The sequence below is a fragment of the Balaenoptera borealis genome, assembly GCF_965194805.1.
Source record: "Balaenoptera borealis genome assembly, chromosome: 20".
Taxonomy (NCBI): domain Eukaryota; kingdom Metazoa; phylum Chordata; class Mammalia; order Artiodactyla; family Balaenopteridae; genus Balaenoptera; species Balaenoptera borealis.
The window spans coordinates 47,025,227-47,049,939 of record NC_138879.1 but is presented as its reverse complement, the minus strand read 5'-3'; the positions used below and the strand labels follow the sequence as shown (position 1 = coordinate 47,049,939).

Genomic DNA, 24,713 nt, shown 5'->3' with positions numbered 1-24,713 from the left:
TAGGACTCTTCCCTTCCAAACCTTAACAGTGCCTCATCTATTTAAACACCCTTGACCTAAAGGCCGGGCGGTTCCTGCCCTACACACCAGGGGGCGGCGGCTGGAGAAAGGCGGGAGGCCGGGGCTCGTCGAGGGGCCGTGGAGGATAAACTGGGTTACAGGAGAGACCCCAGGGTCTCCGCTGGGTTCCCTCCAGGAGCCGTCTCTGGGGATCCCAGCCGCAGCCCATGTAAGGAGGGACAGACACCATGTATGCCTAATCACAAGCTGAGGGAAGGCTGGGGTCAAGATGCCTTTGAGAACAGACCTTTAGAAACAAAATTCCTTCTAAGACCCGCCCCCCCCCCCCAAAAGCTGTGAAGAGGTTGGAGTGGGGGAGTTTTACACCTGTGCCCTGGGTGCAGGTTCTAAATGACCCAAGGCAACTTGGCTGCAGATTTGGTCCTACAGGCCTCCTTGGAACAAAGGACCCTGGAGAAGGGACTGGAGAGGAGGGAGGGAGGGAGAGTCAGGCTAGGGTGGTCCAGGGCAGTGGGGCTAAAGCTCCTTTCCTGAACCCAAGGGAAGGGAGGCAGCGGGCCCACAAGGGAACCCTGCCCTGGACCATTTACCCTGCTTTTACCTCAGATAGTGAGGTTTCTGATAATGGAGCAGACCCTCCCACCCCTCATCTCCAAGCAGCTTTAAGGGCAAAGACATCATGGGACCCAGGTCAATGGACAGGGCTACAAGGTGAAGCTCACCCTGGCCTCTATAGGGGGCAGTGTTGTCAGCACCTCCAGAGCATTTGGTGGGGGAGGGGGGCCTTATCATCTCAAACAACCACAGATCTAGTTCTTAAAAAAAAAAAAATTTAATCGAAGTATAGTTGACATGCAATATTATATTAGTTTCAGATCTTGTTCTTAAGGGGAGAAGCAGACCCTCACTCATGATACTGAAAGGAAGCCTGCACCCAGCCCCTGCAGCTGCTTAGGTAGCGGCCTCCAGAACTGCCCAAGGGGAAGTGGTGGCCACTAGGCTCACAGCAGGTCGGGTGAGCCCCTGGGAGTTGCAGGGGAAGATGCTCTGGGGAGTGAAAAGCCTCCACAGGTGGCTGCGTGGGTGTTTTTCAACCTAGAGGTGACACTGTCCCCTCACTGCATCCACTTGGCTCTCCCCCACCCCAGGCCTCCTGGCTCAGGCTCTGGATCTTGTGGGTCTCCCTGCTCAGCTGTCACCCTCCCACCGTCTCTGACTTGCACACAAGACTGGGAGGACCAAGCAAGCAGGCACCTGGAGCTTGGCAGAGAGGGGGGCGTGCATCTCCAATGAGATGCTCCAGAAATAGAGCCAGGATGGGAGAGGAAGCAAATGGGCTCCTGGAGGAACCAGAGGGAGGACGGTGAGATGGAGGAGCAGAGAGGGGCCCAGGGCCTTTCTTCTTGCCACACGGAAGGCACAGAACCCAGAAGAAACGTGCAAGCAGGAGCCCAGCCCAGGGAAGCAGCAGCACTGCCCCCTCCCCAAGAACCCCCATCCCCACCAAGGCAGCCTGGGCCCTCTCTGCACACTGCCTGATGGCCACATCTGGGCACTGACTGCGAGGAGGCCATGGATGTATGTTTCTGCGTGAGTCACATACATTTGCATACATTTTACATTTTTATCTACAAAGGCTGGAACAAGCTATTTTCAGGCTAAAATGTTACAGTTGCTCTCCTTAACATTGCCATAGTTTGCTTTTTTCTACCTTCTGTCCAAGCCTGTCCTGGACCTCCCAATCCAGAACACAATATAGGGGAGAGGGGAGAGGGATCTTGGAGGCAAATAAGGAGGAACACTTCTAATACTTAACAGAGAATGCCTGCAGTGGACCTGGCTTGGATCTTAGTGCTTTGTTTACATGACAAACTCACTGTTATCTCAGCTCCTTCCATTTTCCAGATGAGCAAACTGGGGCACTGGTCAGCTAAGTAACCTGTCCAGACAGTAAGTGGAGGGCTGAGACTTGAACCCTGGCAGTCTACTCGTGCAGTTAAAATGCCATGCATGCTGCCTCCACTGTCAGGGTTGAAAGCAGGATGGCAAAGGTCCCTGGAAATCTTCGCGGGTCCGTGGGTTAGAGACCACCTTCTAGAAAACTCTCCCAATCCTCTTCCATCTCCATACAACTGTCTCACACATGTGTCCCAGGAAAGGGCAGTTACTTCAAGATCCCTTGATGCCTATATGGGATGGCTTCCAAAAGACATTAACATCACACATGTTAGACATTAACATCTAACCTTGGCTACAGAGACAAGTGTGTGGAAGCACCAGGGTGATATGAGACCAGGACAGAAGCCTCCAGATTCCTGGCACTGAGGATGGAGAGGAGGTGGGGGGAGACCCAATACCACATCCTAGGAAGGAGGGAGTTACAAGAGTCATTCTCATTCGCCTTGTGCCAAAGGTGAAGTGCTCTGCCAGCAACTCCCATCTGTCAGAGCAGCAGGGGGACGTTCCGTGGACAGGCCACCCTGATTCAGCTAAGTGTGGACCTGCCCATGCACCCCAAGGCACTGAATCAGCACCCATCACACCTCGTCCTCCAAGCCTGCACTAACCATTTGCTGTCTAGTCCTTTGGGTGAACATGCTTCTCCTTCCCCTCTGGCCTGTGCATTCAGTCTGTCCTGGCTCCCTGCTTCCCATAGCAACGGGCCTGCTCCTGCCTCACCACCAGATTTAAGGGGGATTTAAGTGTAGGTTGCTGGGATCACTGAGCTGATGATGAGGGGCCGAGTGGGAAGAAGATATATCCCATCCTGAAGGTCAGCGGCCTTGCCCTTAATCCCCAGGGCTGTGCTACTCACTCCCTCTCCAATGGGAAAAGGGTGACCATGCTTAGAAACAAAACTGGGTATTTCCATTTTTCTTCCCTCCTTGCTGTTAGCAACTCAGCTCCACTGTGCACAATAGGAAGTCCCCTGGGAGTCCTTGCAGGGGTCACTGTTGATGAGGAGGATGTCCATTCACCTCTTCCCACTCTGAGGCCCGCAGGGAGCACCAGTGTGAGCAGGCTGGAGGTACAGGTGGTCAGGGGTGGGGTGGTGGTGGGCTTCGCATTCAAATTAACAAAAACAAGGGACTTCCCTGGTGGTCCAGTGGTTAGGACTCCTTGCTTCCACTGCAGGGGGCATGGGTTCGATCCCTGGTCAGGGAACTAAGATCCTGCATGCCGTATGGTGCAGCCAAAACAAAACAAAACAAAACCAAAAACAAAATCAGACTGTGATAGTCAAAAACCCTTTGGTACCCTTCCTGGCAGATCAGCTCTTTAAAAGCTGGGACTAGGGCTTCCCTGGTAGCGCAGTGGTTGCAAATCCTCCTGCCAACGCAGGGGACACGGGTTCGAGCCCTGGTCCGGGAAGATCCCACATGCCGCGGAGCAACTAAGCCCGTGTGCCACAGCTACTGAGCCTGCGCTCTAGAGCCCGCGAGCCACAATTGCTGAAGCCCACGCGCCTAGAGCCCGCGCACCGCAACGAAGAGTAGCCCCCGCTCGCCGCAACCAGAGAAAAGCCCGCGCGCAGCAGCGAAGACCCCAAACAGCCAAAAATAAATAAATAAAATAAATAAATTTATTAATAAATAAATAAATAAAAGCTGGGACTGCATCTTTTTTCACTGCACTCAGCCCAGTGGATGAATGAAGCTCAGGTAGACCTCCAAGGCAGCCGTTACTACACTGCGCCCCCAGATCAGCTTTCTGCCAAAAGCCCAATAGATTGGCATTCAATAATACATGTTGAATAAATAAAACTAATGACAGCTAACTTTGAGTGCTTCTTAAGTGCCAGGCACTGCTTCACATAGACTACCTTTCTTAGTCCTCATAATAAGCCAATGAGATAGGCACTACTATTCTCTCCATTCCTTCCTGCAGAAGCAGGAAGGCTATGCTATTGGCCAGCTAGCAGGTGGTGATACTTGGAAATGAACCGAGATTCTGAATCCAGAATCCACATGTGTAATCTCTGTACAGGGCTGCAAGGAGTGAATAAATGAATAAACAGAATGAAGTTAAACTCAGGGAGGATGAAATTGGAGCTACAGGAGGAATGTAATTCCAGAACTCCCCAGAGCCACCAATGATTAAGCAGAAAGAGAACTGGTTCCCAAAGAAAACCACATCTACTACAACAGGGCAGATGACCCTGGAGACAAGCTAGCTGCAATCAATCCGATGACAATTTCCTGAACTCCAGTCCCCGCCAAACCCCACTTTCCAGCCTCAGTTTTCACATCTCTAGGTGGGCACACAGGTGGAGCAGAGAGATGACCTCCAGGCTTCCTATCTGCCCTGGCAGACCCCGGATTGGCCTGTTTCTGTCTCCTTGCTTCATTTCCTTTAACCTCTGTACAGTAAATCAGCATTTACCCTTCTAAGATTCACCCTCACCCCTTGGGCCTGGAAAGAAGAAAATTCCCCAGGCCTCTCCTGGGTCGCCTCTAAGTGGGAAGTTCTGGCCTAACAGTCTGTCCTTTACCCTCTTCCTCCCCGTCTTTTCCAAGGCTCCTCACTTTTCCAGCAGACAGCGAGATCTACAGGCAGCACAGGCTTACTGGAAGCCCTCCCCGCTATTCATGTCTCTTCCAAAGTTTTGTGTCAGCTTGAGTCACGGGAGAGATGTAAGAGTCATGGCAAGATGTAAACCAAAGGATTACATTCACCTCCTTGTTGCCTCCCTCGGCACCATGGTCGGGAGAAGCACGGTGACATCCAGGTCCCTGTAGCTGTGAAGCTCCTCACCACAGACACCCACACATTTCTCGGGGGCTGTGTTGAAGCCCCACCCCCATGGCCAGGACCACAGTGAGTCCAGCATCCCCGGAAGAGTAGCTGCCTTGGAGTATACTAAGCAAGCTGCAATTTCAGGAGGGTCTCGGGCCAAGCCCCAGCTAAAGTGGCCCTCACCTGACATGGCTCGGATCGTTCCACCCAGGGGTCAACATGCGAGGTTTCCGAGAGCAGATCAGAGGGCTCAACAGTAGGGCCTGGAGCCCCCTTCCTGATTTACTTACCACAGCATCCCCGTCAGCATTTGGAAAGAGGCAAGCAGAAGAGACGGAAGGCTTCTACAAGTCCCCAAAACCCAGAGACAAAGTTCAATGGCTCCAACCTTATCAGCTCCAAGTGAAGTAGAGGCATGTCTGTCTGGGGCCAGAGCTCACAGGCTGGCCCTCTGCCCTCCCGTGGTCACCATTCCCCTGAAGCTGGCTGTGCTTCTTGCTCTCTCAGCCAGAGTTCTGCAGGTGCCTCCCAGCCCTGCGCTGCTCTGCCACGAGCTCTGACGCCACCCGCCAGGCTGGCCCTGTCCCTGTCAGGCCCAGGAGTGGCTGCAGGGGCTGAGGGCTGGCTGTCAAGGAGACCGGCTCCAAGAGGTGGTGACTCAACATTCAAGAAGGTGAGGACAAAGGAGCATCAGAGCCTAGCCAGTGGTGCTTGTCATCAGTGGAGTCTCGCTCTGGGGTTACCGTTTAAGTTCATGGTGTGTGGCCCTGTCTCTTTAAGGACAAGGCCTCTTTAAGAGGAGTTCCCTCTGCAGTCACTCCAGCCACCAGTGGTCCTGCGGCAGACAACAGGGACTCCCGAGCGCCATCTGGTGGTCCAACAGAGCAGCACCTCGGCCACCACACACAGTCCTGCCACCCTGGACACAGTCCAGCCAAGAGGCCTGGAAATAGCCGCACCAAAATCTCAGCTTCGTCCACCGGATTTTGCTCTGGGCTTTTGGGTTACCTCTGTGAGCAATGAGGCTATAGAAGTCAGGAGGAACTCCCTTTGGGGTCAGGAGACAGCAGGAGCCCCCATGAGTGGCCTGGGAAGAATAACCATCCCACTGGACCAAAGCTTCCCTAAGATATTCTGAAATTGGGGGACTTATCCAGTCTCCCTGCTGCTCATCCGCAGGACATAAGGCCTGTATGTATCCTGTTCCCATAAACACTGGGAACAGTAGTTCTCAATTAGGGGAGGGCTAGTTTGTATTGCCCCACCAGGAAGTATATTTGAAAATGTGTAGGAGCATTTTAAAGCCAGAGATGTTAAAATGTCCTGCAGTATGCAGAACTATCCCAAAGAATGTCTGTCCCCAAATGCCAACAGTGTTAAGAACACTACTTGGTTAGGAGAAACAGAGGCTTGTTTCTTAGCAAGCTCATACACACACACACACACACACACACACACACACACACACACACACACACACACACACACACACCACCGTTCTTCTAGTCCCCATCATTCTGCCTTTGGCGTCCTCCCTAAATTTTACCTTTATAACCTTAGAGGTGGAGAGAGGGAGTGATCGGACCAAGGCCCCCTTCACAAGGAATGCCAGTGCCCCTGGCGGCCCCTCCCCCAAAGCCAGGCACACACTTGCACCCAGTGTGCGTTGGGTCGTTATGACCCTTAGATGGGAAAGGCAGACAGGCTGGCAGCCTAACTCAGACCGCTGGGAAGCAGCAGATGGACTCTGAGAAGAAATCACAGAAGACTGGCCCCTCCTTCCCCCAAGGGACCACCCTGCCTTCCTTCCCACATGGATGACTCAACCTAGCTTTGCTCTCTGTCTCCAAACTGTCCCGTGACACCCGTCTTTTACATAAGGCACTTTCAGGTACTGATCGTGAAACCCGGTGAGTCCTAATTTCTCCTTCCCCAAACTCACCGCATCCTGGTCTGGGCTGGTCAGCTCAGGTTCATGAACACTGTCTGGTGCCAGTGGCTGACATGAGAAACCAACACATGTGACATATGTTCTAATGAAGGGAGAGTGGAAAAAAATGAAACACCGTCTGCAGTGGTCAGTGGAAGCCACACAGTGGTCACATCTGAGCTGGGCCTGTTGGTCTGAGAAGTCGCAGGCTCATGAGGCTGACATCATAGCTAGAATGATCAATTGGAGGAAGAAGTTTTCCAGCATCAAACAGCAACTAGAGAACACTTCCCATTGCTGTCAGAATAAAGACCACATCCTTTTAGTGGCACACAAGGCCCTGTGGCCTGGCCCCTCACCTCCTCTCAGCTTCATCTGGCACATTCTTCTCCTGGTTCTCTCTTGCTTTTTCAGAACTTTTGAACAGGACGACATCTCTGGCTAAAATGCTCTATCCAACTCTGCCCAGATATCTCCTATCTTCCCTCTAATCTTAAATATCACTTCTGCTAGGAAGCTGTCCCTAACCACCAGACCGGGGAGGCCTGCATTTCAGATTACTCAGTGCTCTAGTAAATCACCTAATGCCTGTCTCTTCTGCTAGACTGAGAGCTCCGAGAAGGTATGAAGCTCATCTCACTTGTTCACCACTGTACCCCTGGCACCTTGAAATAGTGGTTTCAATGAATGAATAAGTAAATGAATGAATGAATGACCAAATATGCTCCTCGTCAAAAAGACCTTAGAATGCGGGAGTACAGAAGCTTCAGCCGACCCAGCTCCAACTGGAAAGAACTGTCGGGGGGAATTCCGTGGCGGTCCAGTGATTAGGACTCTGCGCTCTCACTGCTGAGGGCCGGGGTTCAATCCCTGGCTGGGGAACTAACATCCCACAAGCTGAGCAGTGCAGGAAAAAAAAAAAAAAAGACAACGGTCAAAGCCAGTTGGAATGTCATGTCGAGAATGGTCTCACTCTCCGAAAGACGCAGAAAAACAACAGGATCCTAGAGTCATATCTAGAGCAGAAGAATTGCTGTTCCAATTAATTCTCTAACTGCTCACACGAAATCCCAACTAAAAACTCCCCAGTGTCCAGGGTTCCCTTGCTAAGCAGCCAGCATTTGATGCTGCACTCTTTTTCACCCAATCAGACTCCAACAAGGAAATGGAATAGAAACTGAGAAATGGTTCAGCCCACTAAGGGAACTTTGGTCTCAATTTTCAGAGTCCTTCTCCTAGGCCTGTCCCAAATTTGCAATTAATTTTGTTTTTAGAGGAGGGAGGCAAACTGTAGCTCTCCTCTGGGAAAAACCAGTCTCTGGGTACGTTCCTGTCCTGTCTCTCCTCCTGGTAGGGTGCGGACACTGGGAGTCCAAGAAAGAAGATGCCAGTGGCCTGCAGCTACGCTGAACTCCCCTGTCCCAGGGGGCTGTAGGCTGAAGCTGTCACTCACCAGCTTCCAGTGATAACTTTGACGCCCCTTCAACCAGACAGATGGGAAATCTTGCTTTCAGCTCAGTGATGGGAGAAGGAGGATGGAAACTGATTCTGGGCACCCTGTCTTCCTGAGGACCCAGCTTGAGAGGTTCTACAGACTGCCTGACGGACGGACAGACAGACGGACAGGGCTTGGGCAGACCCTCTGTGGCTGCTGCTTGCACTGAGCTATGGTGATCACTGGGCGGACCTGAGAGCCCTGGAGGGCACTACATCAGACTCACACGGTCTGCTGGGCACCTGAGAAAAGGGAAGCAGGTTTCTTTTCATTTTTCCCTTCACCAAAACAGAAACAAATACAATGCCCAATTATTCATCCAGGTCTGATTTGTTGGGCCTTGGGTCTTGATGGTACAGGAAATCACCCTAGGCCACTGGGGTCAGTAACCCAGATGGTTAGTCCTCTAAGCTACCTGCCAACTTCTCACCTACTGCTTAGTAAAGAAGTTCTGGCGTAGTTAATACCCTTTGTATACTTCTCTTCCCTGAAATGAAGGGACCTGCCGGGAGGAGGTAGTGGTTGACAACAAAGGGCAGAGGAAGAGTAATAAAGGTGACAGCAACAAACACATGGTGCTTACCGTGCCAGGGCTGATCTGAGGACTGCATGTATTAAATCACTGAATTATCACAGTAACCCCCAACTACCCCAGAATCCAAATTTTTGCCCTTCAACACTCTACTTCCTCTCCCCAACAGAAGCACACTAAACTGAGCACACCCTGAATCCAGGTCCTGGCTCTGCCCCTAACCTGCTGTGTGACCTTGAGGAACTCTCTTTCCATCTCTGGGCCTCTGTTTCCTCACCATGACATGCATGGATGAAGGTTGCCCAGTCTATCATTCCTTGAGAGATGACCAGGAAACAGCTGATAAGGGAGAGGAAAACTTTCTTCTTTCCTACGCCTCAGTTGCCCAAGATTTCAGGAAGTTCCATGGGTTATGAGGGCTAGAAAAGTTACTCATTACCTCATCGAATATTCCCTGAACCCTATATAAATAAGACTGTGTTCCTTTGCTCAGGATGCTTATGACAGTGGATTTGAGACACGCCCAGAAGTCACCAAGAGGCAAGGCAGCCCCTGCTGTGTCCAGAGAGTGGTCTAGACAGTACGTTATGGAGGGAGTGGGGAGGGTCACCACTTGGAACTGAGTTGATGACTAAACGCTTCTTGGAGGAAGTGCCATTTGAACCAGGGCCTGGAAGGACATCTCATATTTCACTGGCAAAAATGGTGGGGTGGGGAGGCAGGCATTCTGGCGGGGGGTGCGGGGGAAGCATAAGCAATTACACAGAGGCAAAAAGTGGATGAGGAGGGGGACCAGAATGGATGACTGGGGAGAAGGTTCTTTTGGGAACTGGGGGAGAATATAGACTTGATAATCTGATGTGCAACCTCAGCATGAATCAGGGACACAACAGAATCTGCAGCTTTTCTTAGGCCTGTCTTTATAAAGAAGCCTTTCTGGGACACCTCCTCCCCCTGCAATGCCCACAAAGGTTCAGGACCACCTCCCCTCCCTGTGCGTTTGTGGGGCAGAGGCACTAATTCCTGAAAGCCCTTCCATCAATGTGTCCCCGGCTTCACCAATATTTATGTTCTGGGCACTGTGCTAAGCACATGACTTTCACTCACCTTTTTTCCCCAGCTTTATTGAGATATAATTGACAAATAACATTTTATAAGTTTAGGGCATACAGTGTGATGACTTGATATAAGAATGTATTGTGAAATGATTACCACAATAAGGTTAGTTAACTCATTTATTATCTCACATAGTTACTTTGTGTGTATGTGTGTGGTGAGAACATCTAAGATCTACTCTCTGAGAACATTTCAAGTATTCGATACGGTATCGCTAACTAGAGTCACCGTGTTGTACATTAGAACCCCAGAACTCATTCATCTTATAACTGAAAGTTCGTACCCTTTGACCAACATCTCCCCATTTCTTCCGTCCTCCAGCCCCTGCTCACCACCATTCTACTTTTTGTTTTTATGCAACTCTAACCTTTAATACATGACACTTCTATGTGGAAGACACAATCATTATCCCTACTTTATAGAAGAGACGCAAAGTCACACCTGTAGTAAGTGGTAGAGCCAACTTCACAGTCAGATCTGACTGGGTCCAGAGCCCAAGCTCTCAACAGCTTTTTTTTTTTTTTTCCAGTTGACTTTTTTTTAAGCATCTTTATTGGAGTATAATTGCTTTACAGTGGTGAGTTAGGTCCTCAACAGCTTTTATGGACTGAATGTTTGTGTCCCCCCCGCCCCATTCATAGGTTGAAGCCCTAATCCTCAATGTGAAGGTATTTGAAGGTGAGGTCTTTGAGAGTAATTAGGTTTCGATGAGGTCATGAGGGTAGGGTCTCCATGATGGGACTGGTACCCTTATAAGAAGAAGAGAGCAGAGCTCTCTCTCTGCCATGTGGACACACAGCAAGAAGGCAATGACCACAAGCCAGGAAGAGAGCCCTCACCAAGAACTCGATCATGCTGGCACCTTGATCTTGGACTTCCCAGCCTCCAGAACTGTGAGAAAGTAATACCTGTTGTTTAAGCCACTCAGTCTATGGTATTTTGTTATAGCAGCCTGAGCTGATCAAGATACCCACCATGGACTGTGCCTGTCCACCAGTCATGACGCTGCATAAGGCATCCTAGCCTTTGACATCACAAGATTCTTCACTGGCAAGGGAGCCAAGTTTCCGGGCATTCCAGGCAGATTTGGCACCTGACACTAACATGAATTTATCAGCAGAGCTCTTAAAGCTATTCTCCAGGCAAAAAAGGACACAGAGGGAATTCCCTGGCAGTCCAGTGGTTAGGACTCCACGCTTCCACTGCAGGGGGCACGGGTTCAACCCCTGGCTGGGGAAATAAGATCCCGCAAGCCGCTGGTGTGGCCAAAAACAAAAAAAAACCCAAAGAAGACACAAAGGTACATTTCCATCCTCTTTCTCCTCAACTGAAGTCTGACAAGCTTTGGGATCTTTCGACTACTCCTTGGGCATGAGGCCTGTAGCTGGAATGTCCCTGGTGGTGAAGGTGTTTTGCAATGCAATAGGAGTTACCTAGTCTCTGGGGTATGTCTCTCACAAAAGCAGCCCCCTGCCTTGCCTGGCTCAGGTTCAGCCAAGTATTGTAAGGAGCATTTTAAGGAAAATCATCCCTTAGCGAACCTGTCAGGGGAATGCAGGAGAAAATTGGGGTATCAGCTCTACATCCTGCCTTATCCAAATTTTCATGCCTCCACTGCCCTGGCCCTAAAAAAGAAGACCAGTACACTCAGAACTTTCTCGAAAATTCTTTGTTCTCTGAACAGAGCTAGAGGCCTTGGGGGAAGGTAACACCTCATGGTGAGGGATAAGAGATTCACTTTCCTAAAGAAGGACACTGTGCTTCTTAGAAACCTTCCCACAGAATCTCAAAAGGCAAAGGCTCTGAGGAATTTCAGTCCCTGACCCTGGCCCCTGCAGTGCCACCTGGGCGGAAGCACTTTTCAGTGCTGCAGGGGTTGGCTAATCTCTGAGGCATCTCTCGCACAAAGGCAGCCCACAGCCCTGCCTGGCCCAGGCTCAGCTGAGAATTATTAAGGAGCACTTAAGAGAGAATCCTTCCTATTCCAGAGCCACCGGGAAACAGGGCCTGATCTCAAGCTCTGCGTGGAGAGGGTGAGGGCTGGGAAGTGGGAGCTGCAGCAGCCTCAGCTTCCTCTGAATGATTTCAAACATCTGCCCCTGCACATCCCTTCCAGGGTGGGCCCCATGTCCAATGTCCAGTCTGACAGGTGGCAAACAGGAAGACCCTGTCCCTCTGCCCCCTGACCCCTCCAAAGTCTCAAGCCCTGGACACTTCCTTAGATCTTAGCCATGACTCGGATGAAACATGGTTCCTCACCCTAATCCCCCTCTCACGGCCCAAAGTCTTCCAGACAACTCATTGCCCAATCCCTTACGTGCCCCGCTGAGTTATTTTCCAGGTTCCGGTTTCTATCTGATTACTCAAGTTTCTTTCCTCCAAGAAGCCACATGCTCGTTACATGGGGGTAGCCATAGGTCACTGGTTGGGGGGGGAGAGGGTGCTGGGAAGAGTCCCCTTTCTGGACCCCAGAGCCTTGGGTAGTGGGTCTCCACTCTGAGCAGCCAGCACCCCAGGGAGCCCGGGACCACCCGGGGGAGACAGTGCAGCCCCAAATGAGATCTTGACTTGGTTTCCAGTTTCCCCAGAGAGCAGTCTCTTTTGCAGGAGGCCCCTGAACATGGGCTCTGTGTCAGGCAGCCCAAAGCAGAAGGCAGTAGCAACCACTCTGGACAGGCCAGGAAGGACATGGTGCCTCCTCTTAGCACCAGCTGGCCCTAGCTCCGGGCCCGCTCTGCCCCTCAGATCCCTGGCTCTTGGGACAAATGCAGTGTTGGAGCAAAGCTGCTGAGACAGGAGCCTTTGGGCTGGCTTCCTGGCTGGCTAGGGCCTCCACACAGGAGGTTAGTTCTCTGGGGGCCCTCAGGGAGGCTGAGCTGGTTTTTTTCTGGAGGTAAGCGGGCCGCTTTTGTAAAAAGAGACTCTATGTGCCTCCCATCACAGCGAACCACAGACGAGGAAGCAGCCACAGAGGAGCTCTGGTGGGGCTCCTTGTTCCCGAGGCCACACATGGAACTGCACACGCAGGCAGGCCACGTTTCTTTCCAGGCCCAGCCACAAGGAGCTCTGACTTCCTACAAGACCATGAACCCCAACATCAGGACACGTGGACAGTACTTCTGCTGATTTCTAACGTGGCCTTAGGACGAAAAACGAAGAGGTTCTGCCTTTTCCAGGAGAACATGGCCCGAGCCACTAACGGCAGCTGACTTTCCACCTGGCCTGCCTGATCCTGCTGGCAAAGGTGCTTGGCTCCAAGGACAAGACACTCTCTCCCACGCGGCTGGTGAAGGTGTGGAAGCTTCTGTCGGGAGTGGTCAGGGTCACAGACACCTCGTTTTGGAAAACAAGTTCTCTCTCGCTCTGCAGGTGGCAGGGAAGAATGGGGAAACAGGAACCGGGCTGAGGTCCTGCTGTGAAGAACACCTAAGCTGTCCGCTCAGAAGCCACACTGCAATTAGCACCCTGTCATTTGCTCATTTGTATGCATTTCACAGGTCATCAGAGGCCTCAAAGAAGGTGTGAGGCATATATGCTGTTGGGTTTTTTTAACTATAAGTTTATGCAATTTGTTTTTCCTGTTGTGAAACTAATAAAGCCACAATTAAAATAAAATTTAGACAGTAAAAGAGTAAAATGTGATCTGCTAATGCACCACCCCACTAGCATTTTTCAGCCCTTTCTGGTATGTGCACCAGGGCTCTCCGGAGTGTGCTCAGGAGTTTCTAGGCTGGTCCAGCCTTCGTTCTCTGCCCCTGTCCTGTTACGTCCAGCAGGGCAAGTGCTACCTAGACAAGCTATGACCTCACTCTGCTCAGGGTCTCCTTGGCCCCAGACACAAAGATGAGCCCCTGTGTGGAAACTCTAGTTCGCCATCCAAGATTGTTCACAGTACAAGTAAGATGTCTCTGGTTCCTTGGGGGAGGGAGGAACATCACCCGCTTGTCAGCACCACCAGGGACACCAGAGATAAAGTCTCATCTGCAGAGTCCTTGGTAGGAAGCCGAGAGCTGCTCCTGACGGGGCCCCAGGCCTCTTACTTCCTCGGGGCTGGGTGTCAGCTTGGAGATGAGAAGGGAGTCCTGGGGTTGGCCAGGGCTACCCACCTGCCTCAGAGGGGCTGTCCTAGTGATGTCAGCCCTTCAGCAAAGGAAACTGAGGAGGAGGAGGGGAGGGAGGAGCAGGGAGAATGGTAAAGACAAAGTTAGGTGGGAGTTCATTGCCTAAACCCTAACCCCTGACAGGGACGGAATGAGTGGAGGGCTGGGTTTGCCGTTCCCATCTCAGGAAGGCAGGACAGAGAAGTGCTGGCCAAACTTTTTCACACGGTGGCGTGTGCAGGAGATGCCAATGTTTGCACAGCATGCTGCCATAAGCAGACAAAGCTGCCAGCTGTCAGAGGTGAGGGGGGCCATTCCGCTGCCCCATGACTTGCCCTGAAGCTGAGATGTCAGTATTTCCCCACACCTTCAGCCTGTTCTAGGCACACAGATCGGGAAGCCCTGGGAGAGGGAGTGGGGAGAGATGGTCTTCTGCTTCCAACAAACCCTCCCAAGTGACCGCAGGCTTCGTAAGCATTTCAGATTTTAGAAGCCCCCACAATGCCAAGAAAAAGCCAGTGAAACTCCCTCTAAGGCAGCAATGCCAGCCCCCATAGCAGGTGAAACGAGGCAATGTCCGGGTGAATTCACCCTCACACCCAGACAACGGGGCTGAGGGCACACTGCCCAGGAGGACATCCTATTTGCTGGGCATGGCTGCTGATAAGGCAGAATTGACAGCCTGGAGGAGAATGCCACGGCTTGGGCCAGACATTGGTTGTGCCGATCTTGTCACAAAGTTCCTGTTTCCTGGCCAAGGTGGAGACTGATACTTACTTTTACAAATGCAGAACTACCAACACACTAGCAGCTCTTCTCTGATGCTCCCGGCCTGGGTTAGCCCATCCCCCCATTCCAGGTGCCTGGGGGTAGGGACACCTGTTAATTCCCTTGGGCACTGCTACCAGGAGCTTCGGTCCCCTGCAAGCAGCTGCATCACCCAAAGCAGCTCACATCAGCAACAGCTTCAAGAGGCCAGCCTCTGGGCTGCTGCTGTTCCGGATGCAGAGCTTAATGGTGTAGGTCAGGATGTGGGTTCTGGAGATAGAACGGACCTGGGTTCAAGATCTGGTGTCCTTAAGCAATTCAACCTCTGAGCCTCAGTTTCTTTCATGGTAATATGATAGTTATGGTAGCTGCCTCAACTTCATGGTTGAAAGTATCAAATGAGATTAACAGATGTTAGACCCCTCAGGGCAGTGCCTGCCCCATCATATCCACCCAAGCAAAGTTAGCTATTATCATTATGTTGGTTGAACTTTGCATGCACACACACACAGACACACACACACACGTTTCACACCTCTCTCCTGAGGGCCAAACAAGGCAAAAAGTGAAACAGCCTGGCTGAAAAGATTACCGCAAACCTAAAGAAGAGATACTGTGACATATACTGAGCCCACCAAAGCCAAACCACACACTTTGTTTCCTGTAGATGTCTCATTGTCACTGCAGAGTTAATTTTTTAGCATTTTTAAGAGACAAAGCAACACTATTCTTCTTAAGTGTGCCCCCTCCATACTTTGCTATTCAGTAGCAGCTGGAATAAGAAAAAGAAGATCCCATCTAGAAAAACATAATCTCCTAGCCTTCAAGTCAGGGCTGTCATACTTGAGAGAGGCAGGAGCTTCTACATTGCTAAAGATCACTGTCCTTGAAAGATTTCAAGGACAATGGAAGCTGAAAAGTCGAGTACAGTATATAAGCTCTCCTGACAAACAGAATTTTCTCCAGGGCACCTATGTAGAGTACCCTCTTTGAGTAAAAGGGAAACTGAGGTCTGAAGTGTTTAAATGTGTTCAAAGAAAAAAAAAAGATATATGAGTAATTTTATGTTAAAATTATAAACCTTGGTTTACCCAAAGTAAACACTCAATGAAAATCCTGGACCAAAAATATTTTCTTATAATCAGAAATTAGTGTACCCCCTCCCCACTACACACAATTCTACACAAATAAATTATAAATTTTAGGGCATGTCTGAGTATTATTATAGGGACATGTGATCCAGAAGGACCTCTTATAATAACAGATTCAGCTATGCTAGAGCCCCACAGCTCACACTAAAGAGAAAATCTCTCGTCTATTACTCATCTTGAACTTCAGTGTGATGGCTCATTCTAAATTGCAAATTGAAAGGGTATCCTTCCTGCCTTTTCATATACTCTTCAGCAAACAGTCTCCAAACACAGATGTGCCAGGAAAACACACACACACACCTTTAAGGGCACACATTTAAGGGCATTTAAGGGTATTTCCCCTGTGGACAAGAGGCACAGCTTCCCAACTCTCTTCTTAAGGTATCATACCCCCCTCCCCCATGGTGTGCCCACCAGAGTGTAATATCGCCTTCTCATGCTTCCACATATTAGCCCTTGGTAAATGTTGCATGAAATTTGATGATCCTGTTAGGGAAGGGAAGATGATTCATAATCATCTATTCCTAATCCGCAGACGCTTGATGAAAGCCTGCCTAGGTTTAGGGCTTGTTTAGAAACACTGCGGCTGGAAACAGTTGGCTTGAAGACAAACGGCCCTCTCATTTAAACGAGGAGCCCCCAGACGCCTGCAGCAATGGTAAATTCAACTCTCCCCGCCCCCTGCTAGCTTCTCCATTAGCTCACGTGAGCATCAGATCGGATGGGGCTTCGCAGCCGGGCTCCTGGCCAGCTCCCCGCCAGCTCCCACGGGGTGGGGCCTCAGGCTCGCAGTCACGTGACGGGGGCTGCGGCATTTAAATGTGAAATCCAGCACCCGCAGCTAAACCTCGAGGGCCACCGGCGCTGCCACAGTCTGCACGCATGATTAATCCGACATCAAATCAGAAACCCCGTGGTGGCCTGCAGCTCATGGAGCCGGGTAGGCGAGGCAGCCTGGGTTTGTGAGGTTTACGCAGTTATTGCAATGCAGGTGAATTCCGAGTCTTGGGCCTGCTTTCTGTGACTCTCGCAGGAAGGCAGATGCCACAACGCTCTGGGGGCCTCTCTACACACTCGGCAGTTGGGGGTGGTGGTGAAGGGAGACCCAGGCTCTCCCTAATACGTGGGTGTGGCATTTATGTGGGAGCTGACATGCCTCGGCCAAACACCAGCAGGAAGCGGCAGACGTTCAGGGAGGTGCTGCCTGACGCGGGATGTGAAACCACCTCCAACCTTTATTCTGTCTTTAAAAATAAATAGATCAAACAGCTTTCATTTTCTGGCCTCGGTGCTGGGTCCACTGTGGAAGTCCGTGGAGCAGAGCCGGAATGAGGGAGAAAGCACAGGCCCACCTGCCCAAGGCGCCGGGCCGGCCCACTTCCTCTTGGCTTCTCCTCCAGCTCTTCCCAGGTGAAGCCACTGCCAGGGTCTCCCGGATTTCCCCCAGGGCACTTGGGGGAAGAACTGTTAGTTAGGGTCCCCAGCACCCGAAAACTTTTCCTGGAGGCACTTCAAGGATGTCTTTTCAACACGCCCTAGGAAAACGGAAGATCTGAAATCCAGATGAGGGTCGCCTGAAATTCAAATTGTAAATCAAGGGCTTGCCCACTCAGGTCTCCCAAAGGACAGCTGCTAGAGGAGAGTATAGCTGAGCTGAGAGACCCCAGTGTCCCTTGGGACTCCCTCAGACCGGTTTGGGTTTGTTAGAAATACACCACTGAACAAGACTCATTCTTTTTTTTTTTCCCACCCAAGAGTAGTGCCTCCATCTCCTGAAAAAGAGGCACTGGCTCTTTTCAAAATGAGAAACATGGGTTCAAACTAACTAGCTGTGTGCTCCTTGGCACATTACCCAATCTTCTTAGGCCTCAGTTTTCTTATCCATAAAATGGGGTTAATACTAACCTCTTATGGTTGTTGTGAGAATAAATGAAGCAATGCAAAGATTAGAAAAATACTTGTACATGTGCCAAAAAAGGACTAGAAGGATATAAAATCTACAACAAACTGTTAACTGCAGATTCCTTCTGGAGAGAGGATTGAAAGTGGTGGGGAAGAAATGACAAGAGCTTTCATGTTCTACTCCAAAGACTTCAGTACTGTTTGCATCTTTTATATTGAAAATACATTTATGTTTCACGCAGGGACTGCTTCATGGTAGATACTCAGATGTTAATTTTTAAAACTGCGATCTTAGTTCTAACTTAATTTTCCTTTGGAACTTCTGGTTCAAGGTGGAAAACTGAATGCATGTAGTTTTTTTGTTTGTTTTACACCATTGTGATAAATTTCTCATATGCCTCTCCCTCTTAACCCAAATCTCTAGACATGATATGTCACATAGTAACCCCAAACCTATAACAGCCCAGGAAAATAACACAGGGTACTCGCAAGGATGAGGAATTCTAAGTAATCCCTGAAAGGAGGGGATGTGGGTATTAGATTGAAAGAGGAAGCCACAGGTCACAGCATGCCTAGGACAGGATTGCTGCCAACATGTGGGGTGGGGTAGGGCGCAGGGAAGAAGCAGATCCTGGAGCAGGAAAGCTTCCAGGGACAGCTATCTGGGAGACAAGTGGAGAGGAAGCAGGAGGAGCCCAACAGGCTCTGGCTCTAGCTCTCTTTTTCACACTTGGCTTTTATTCCATTTCTGGTTCATGGAGATATATATCTTATTTTTTAGCCCACCTATACCTTTTAAATGTTAAAAAAATGTTTTATTTATCATGCCTTTGTTTAGAGCAGAGGGATAAACTTAAAGCATGAATTCACAGCATGAACTTGATCAAAAGTTTGAGATGGGGGCTTCCCTGGTGGCGCAGTGGTTGAGAATCTGCCTGCCAATGCAGGGGACACGGGTTCGAGCCCTGGTCTGGGAAGATCCCACATGCCGCAGAGCAACTGGGCCCGTGAGCCACAACTACTGAGCCTGCGCGTCTGGAGCCTGTGCTCCACAACAAGAGAGGCCGTGATAGTGAGAGGCCCGCGCACCGCGATGAAGAGTGGCCCCCGCTTGCCACAACTAGAGAAAGCCCTCGCACAGAAACGAAGACCCAACACAGCCAAAAATAAATTAATTAATTAATAAAAAAAAAAAAAAAAGTTTGAGATGATCAGTTTTCCAGGAAAATATACAGATAACGGTTTGAGAGGAAAATCCTGCAAGAGCTTCCAAACCTTTACCAACAGAAAATGCCCATGTTATAAAAACTGTTTCAGGACATAGAAACAGCTGGGAGCTACCTAACTAACCACTATGCATGGTTGTGCAGGTTGTGTACTGCACAACTTGATGCCATGTGAGTGAGCTGTGTAGTGTACAACTGAGCCGCCCCAATCCCTGTATATCAGACCAAATAGGGTTAATCCCAGGAATATAAGCCTAGTTCAACATTAGAAATCTATTTGTGTAATTCACCACATTCATAGATTAAGGAAGAAAAAACATATTTCTCATATCTTAACATATTTGATAAAAACATTGTTAAAAGTTAACACCTATTTCTGCTTAAAAAGAACAGAAAAAAAAAATACCCCTGGAAACTAGAGATAAAAATTACAACAAATTTCCTTAACTTAGGGAAATCTAGAATTAGCATACTATTCAAGGTGAAGTGTTAAATGTATTCACATTAAACCTAAAAAGTGGGCAAAGAATAGCACAAAGAAGAGGAAATACGAATAGCCAAAGAATATAAGAAAAGATACTGTACCTTATTAGTAATCGGGGTCATATGTACATTGAGATACCATTTTTTTGTCCATTAGATTGGCACGAGTGAAATATAATAACAAATATTGGTGAGGGACTAAACTGGTTCTCTCAAAAAGTATGGCGAGAGTATAAACTGGAACAACATTTTTGGAGGACGATTTGACAATATCTATTAATATTTTAAATGCACATATTTTTCAGCTTTGCAATTCCATGTCTAGATATTCTCTAGAGAAATATTCACGCAGGTGCACACATGGGTTGTGTACCATACATGATTTTTCACTGTGGCATTGTTTGGAATAGCAGAAACTGGGATACCCTGCTGAGGATTAGATTTGTCCCTGTTGCCTTTTCTCTAGCAAGAGGAGTGCTGGGAAAAAAGTAGTCTTGGGATCACAGACCTTATAACCTTATAATTCCTTGGACAGCTTCTCTTAGAAGATCAACCACTTTGGAGCCACTGACATGAAAGAGGGTTTAAGAGGCCCCCCTGTGTTCTGAGGGTTTGAAAAGTAGTCTGAGCCCCCCAGATGGGTCCCCAGCGATGGAAAGGATATAGTGGTGGATTCTAGAACTTGTCCTGCCTGGCCTTCCTGGGCAGATTGACACATGGGAAGCAGCTCTGCCTGTGACCTGAAGGATGTGGGTGTAAGGAGCAGGTGTCCCCAGCTGAGCTCAGCACTGAGGAATGGACATTGTCTTCTCTCCAAGAATAGCAGCAGCCTGTGCTAGGTCTCAGTCAGTGCATTCCCACTGCCTCTGTGTACCAGGGACATCTGTTGGCCTGTGAAATGAGAGGTCCCTCCTGTTAAGGAGACTTGGGTGTAGTGGCACCAAGCACCGCTCCTTCTTTGACTCTGTGACGGAGAAGCTTCAGGAACTGCTGGAAGGCACGTGGGCACTGGAGCTGAAGAAATAAGGAAAAGTGCCAAATGATGTGCCCTCAAGATGGTGGAGCCGGTGCTATCACTTTCATAACTACTGGTCATCCAGCAAAGGTGTGGTTGGTATTTGAACAGCAGTGGCTGCCAACAGTTTATAAAGACCTACCTTGGGTCTTATGAGACAGTTGAAGATGGTGAGCCCTTAGCATGGGTCTCTATTGTCTATACACTTAGGTGGTGAAAACCTGCTTACCAGCCTAGTCCCACAGTGAGCCTGAAGGCTCTTGAAGCAGAGATTTGAACCCTTTCCCCTGGCTCACTGCTTGGCACAATTCAGGTGTCAATAAAGGTTGCTTTAATGGTGCCTGCATCCCTTTTTCACAGATAGAAGGAGTTTATGGTAGCCCAGAATTGGTCTCTTGGGGCCATAAAATCAGACATGCAATGTTTTACTCTCGGGAACCTGCTTTGAAGTAGGTGATGTTTTATTGTCCAAATCCTTCTCTTTTAACCCTCTAATACTTGGTGATTTAGATACCCCATAAACATTGAGATTAAAGGTATTTTGTTGACCTTTTTATTGGTGGGTTTGGAGGTTATAAGTACTCCATGCTCTCACAGTGACTTTTAAAAACTACCAGAAAAAGTTCCATTTATCAAAGTCCGCCAGGTTTCTTTTTTATAAACTCAGCAAATTTACAAATTCAGCCAAACTGTCATCTTAATATCACATTGATCTCTGCTGTCAAAGAAAACACACATACACACACACACACACACGTATTTCATGCCACCTAAATCTATTGATAAATCAGTGAAGGCTGATCTCTTTGAGAGAGGCAGAAAGTAATGGAATTCGGAGAGGCAGAAACTCAGCCTGCCTATTGGGACTTAGGGGTTGTCGCTTGTCACCTGGTTGGAAAGAAGTGACCTTACCCCCCGTGACCTCCTTCCCCAGAGCTCAGCAGGGAGAATGAATGTGGGTGGGCATTCACACCTGGAACCTGACACCTTCAGACACCATGATCACTATCGAGGGGCAGCAAGAGGGTCACCTACATAATTCAAATCACAACTGGCCAGGTGTTTTGAAATAGCAGATCTCAATGGATTTCTCTGTACCACCATCCAAGTGTCACTCAGCTTTCTGCTGCTGTGTTTGCTCTCCAGGCCAAAGGTCACCTTGGGCTGCTTCCTCCCTCTAACTGCTTGCTGGCTCCTAACACAAAGGGATTATTTAATCGACTGTCTGGCAACTCCTTATCTAATCACACAAACACAAAAGGGCTTTTCCTTCCACATTTTGCTTAGAAGCATCTAAAGTTCTTAAGTAAACTGGAGATTTCTTTTTTTTTTTTTTTTTGGCTTCCTTTTTAATGTCAACCTTTAGGCTGTATGGACAGAAAGGGCCTCACCAGACATATACCAGCAATTCTACTTCCGGGTATACACACAAAAGAATTGAAAGCAGGGTCTCAAAAAGATATTTGTACACCAATTTCATAGCAGCATTATTCACAATAGCTAAAACATGGAAGCAACCCAAGTGTCCATCGATAGATGAATGGATAAGCAAAATGTGGCATATACATACAATGGAATATTATTCAGCCATAAAAAGGAAGGAAATCCTGACATCTGCTACAGCATGGATGAACCCTGAGGACATTATGCTAAGTGAAATAAGCCAGTCACAAAAAGACAAATACTGTATGATTCCACTTACATGAGGTACTCACAGAGTAGACAAATTTCTAGAGACAGAAAGTAGAATAGTGGCTGCCAGAGCCAGTGGGAAGTGAAGGGTGGGGTATAATGGGTGTAGAGTTTCAGTTTTACAAGATGAAAAGAATATGGAGATGGAAGTGGTGATGGTTATAAAATATAATGAGTGTATTTAATACCATTGAGCTGTATACTTAGAATGGTTAAAAATGGTATATTTTATATTATGTGTATTTTAACACAATAACATTTTTTGAAAAAAAAAAAAACAGAGACATAATGTACGTAGCCTAACTCTGTTTTCCACATTTGGTGGTAATTGTAATACAATTTCTTTTTCAATGAAACAAACTATAAAAGTGCACATCAAAAAACAACCACAGGGACTTCTCTCGTGGTCCAGCGGTTAAGACTCTGCACTCCCAATGCAGGGGGCCCGGGTTCATTCCCTGGTCAGGGAACTAGATCCCACATGCCGCACCTAAAGACCTGGCGCAGCCAAATAAATAAATAAATAAATAAATAAATAAAAATAAATAAATAAAAATAAAATAAAAATAAAATAAAAAAACAACAACAAAAACACCAGACACCGATCACCACCTCATATCAAGCACTTAGCAAAGCCTGCCGAACTCTGGGGAGCTGGGCTGGCTGCTGAGAATCCCCTTGGACCTGTTAAAATATAGATTCCAGGTTTTGCCCAGATCCACTGGGATTCCACTTCAGTGGGCTGTGGTAACAGGAATCTGTCTTTTTACAGTGTCCCTAAAGAGAATTCTGACTTGCAGTCAGTACTTCATCTCGATTATTCCAGAAGTAGAAGAATGATAGTTTAGTAAGTTCCTCAATTATTCTTTCAGGTTAATCAGCAAACATTTGTCAAGTAGGCAAGACACAAAAGATACTGTGGCAGATGCTAGGAAAATAGAGGGTAAATAATAATGAGTTATTACTTATTGAGTGCTCACTAGGTACAGAGAGGCGAAATAACTTTTAAAAATCCTCACAACTAGTAAATGTGATGCCACAGCCTGCCTGCACTGTTTACCACCATAAGCCAGTTCCTACCTTCAGCAAGCCTTGTGAGATGGGGGAATCCCTGAGATGATCATAATAAGGGGCAGAATGATACAAGTGTTAAATTGAGACGCAAAGACAAGTCCTGGGGGAGGAGCCATATTTGGGACCACAGTTTGGACTCCAGAGATTTTTCACCTTTTCATCAAACAGTGAAAGGACTCTGAAATTCCCTAGCAAATTCTGGAATGGAATCACAGAGAATCAACCCATCTGACCATGAGACAGATCCACAGAGGTTTTTTTCCTAACAGAGATCTTTCTTCAAGACATGGCACCAAACAAGCTGCAGCCTGAGACCAAGGGAGAAACCTGGCTATTTCCACTTTTCAGTTTCTAAAACCTCTTTATTTTGTAATGTGCTTGGGGTGGGAGTCGGGTCAGGCTGGGAAGTGGTCAGACGTGAAACTGAAGATTCTGGATTTTCCTTCCACGTGGTGCCGGCAATTGATTCACCCAAAGACTGTGATTCAGGGTACAGAGAGAGGTGTCAGTCAGTTTGGGACCCAAATAGCAAATTCAGGGGCATCTAAAATCAGGAAGATGACCCTGTTTTAGGTGACTAAGCAGATATTATTTCATCTGAATTAAGGCCACAGAGGTTGAAGGTCATTTCTAACTCAGAAGAAGTTCTTCTGTGCTGGCTTCTCAGAGATGGTGTGTGAACTGCAGCAGAGACACTGTCTTAACCCCACAGTGATCGCATGTCTTCAAAGATGACAGGCTCTGTGGTTCCAAAGAAACAAACTGGTTAAAAAAAGGCAGGGCAAGACTTTTTATTTTGAGGAGATATGAAATGCTCTATGAGGCCCCTTTTCCTTTTTTTTTTTTTTTTTTTTTGGGTCTTAATCCTAAAGATTAGCTATTAGAGAGCTCCTCCAACCTAAAAATTTATTTTGGCTTTCATCAATATTTAGAATTTATCTAGTATATTTTATTGTTCTCTCTCTCTTCCTATTTCCCCATGAGTAACTCCCTTAATTTTTAAATTACCTACCTTAACAAGGCCAAATGCTAAATGTCTACAATTAACCCAATATAAAGGAAGAAAGACGGAGAGATTTAAGATTTGAATATAAAAATTCTGATTGTAAATGTCATTTTTCCATTAATTTGCCAGCTATTTCAATGTATATGTAAGCACCATGGCTAAGTTGTATTTTCCTCCAAGTAAGTAACCCAGACGAAATACTATTGCTCAAGTCTAATTCTGATATCCTAAATCAATGCTTTTATGGTATATATGAACTTGAAGCATGAAATGAAAAAATAAAATGGTTGTTTCTCTCCTTCTTCCCCCCAAAAACCAAACAAAAACAAGGCAGTCACCCTTGGAGACATTTCATAGGCGAAAAGGAACAAGAAAATAGGTCCAGGGAGATGCTGATTCGGCGCTTATTTAATATGACCGTGGTGGCAAAGACAGTTGAGAGTTCACCAAATATTCCTGCCCCAG

General features: G+C 48.1%; 1 protein-coding gene across 1 annotated transcript in view; it reads right to left on the bottom strand.

Annotated features, from left to right (window-relative positions):
* The window catches only part of ABR (ABR activator of RhoGEF and GTPase), a 180,087-nt gene that overhangs the window by 135,445 nt on the left and 19,929 nt on the right, over nt 1-24,713 (bottom strand). The gene's annotated exons all lie outside the window — the stretch shown is intronic.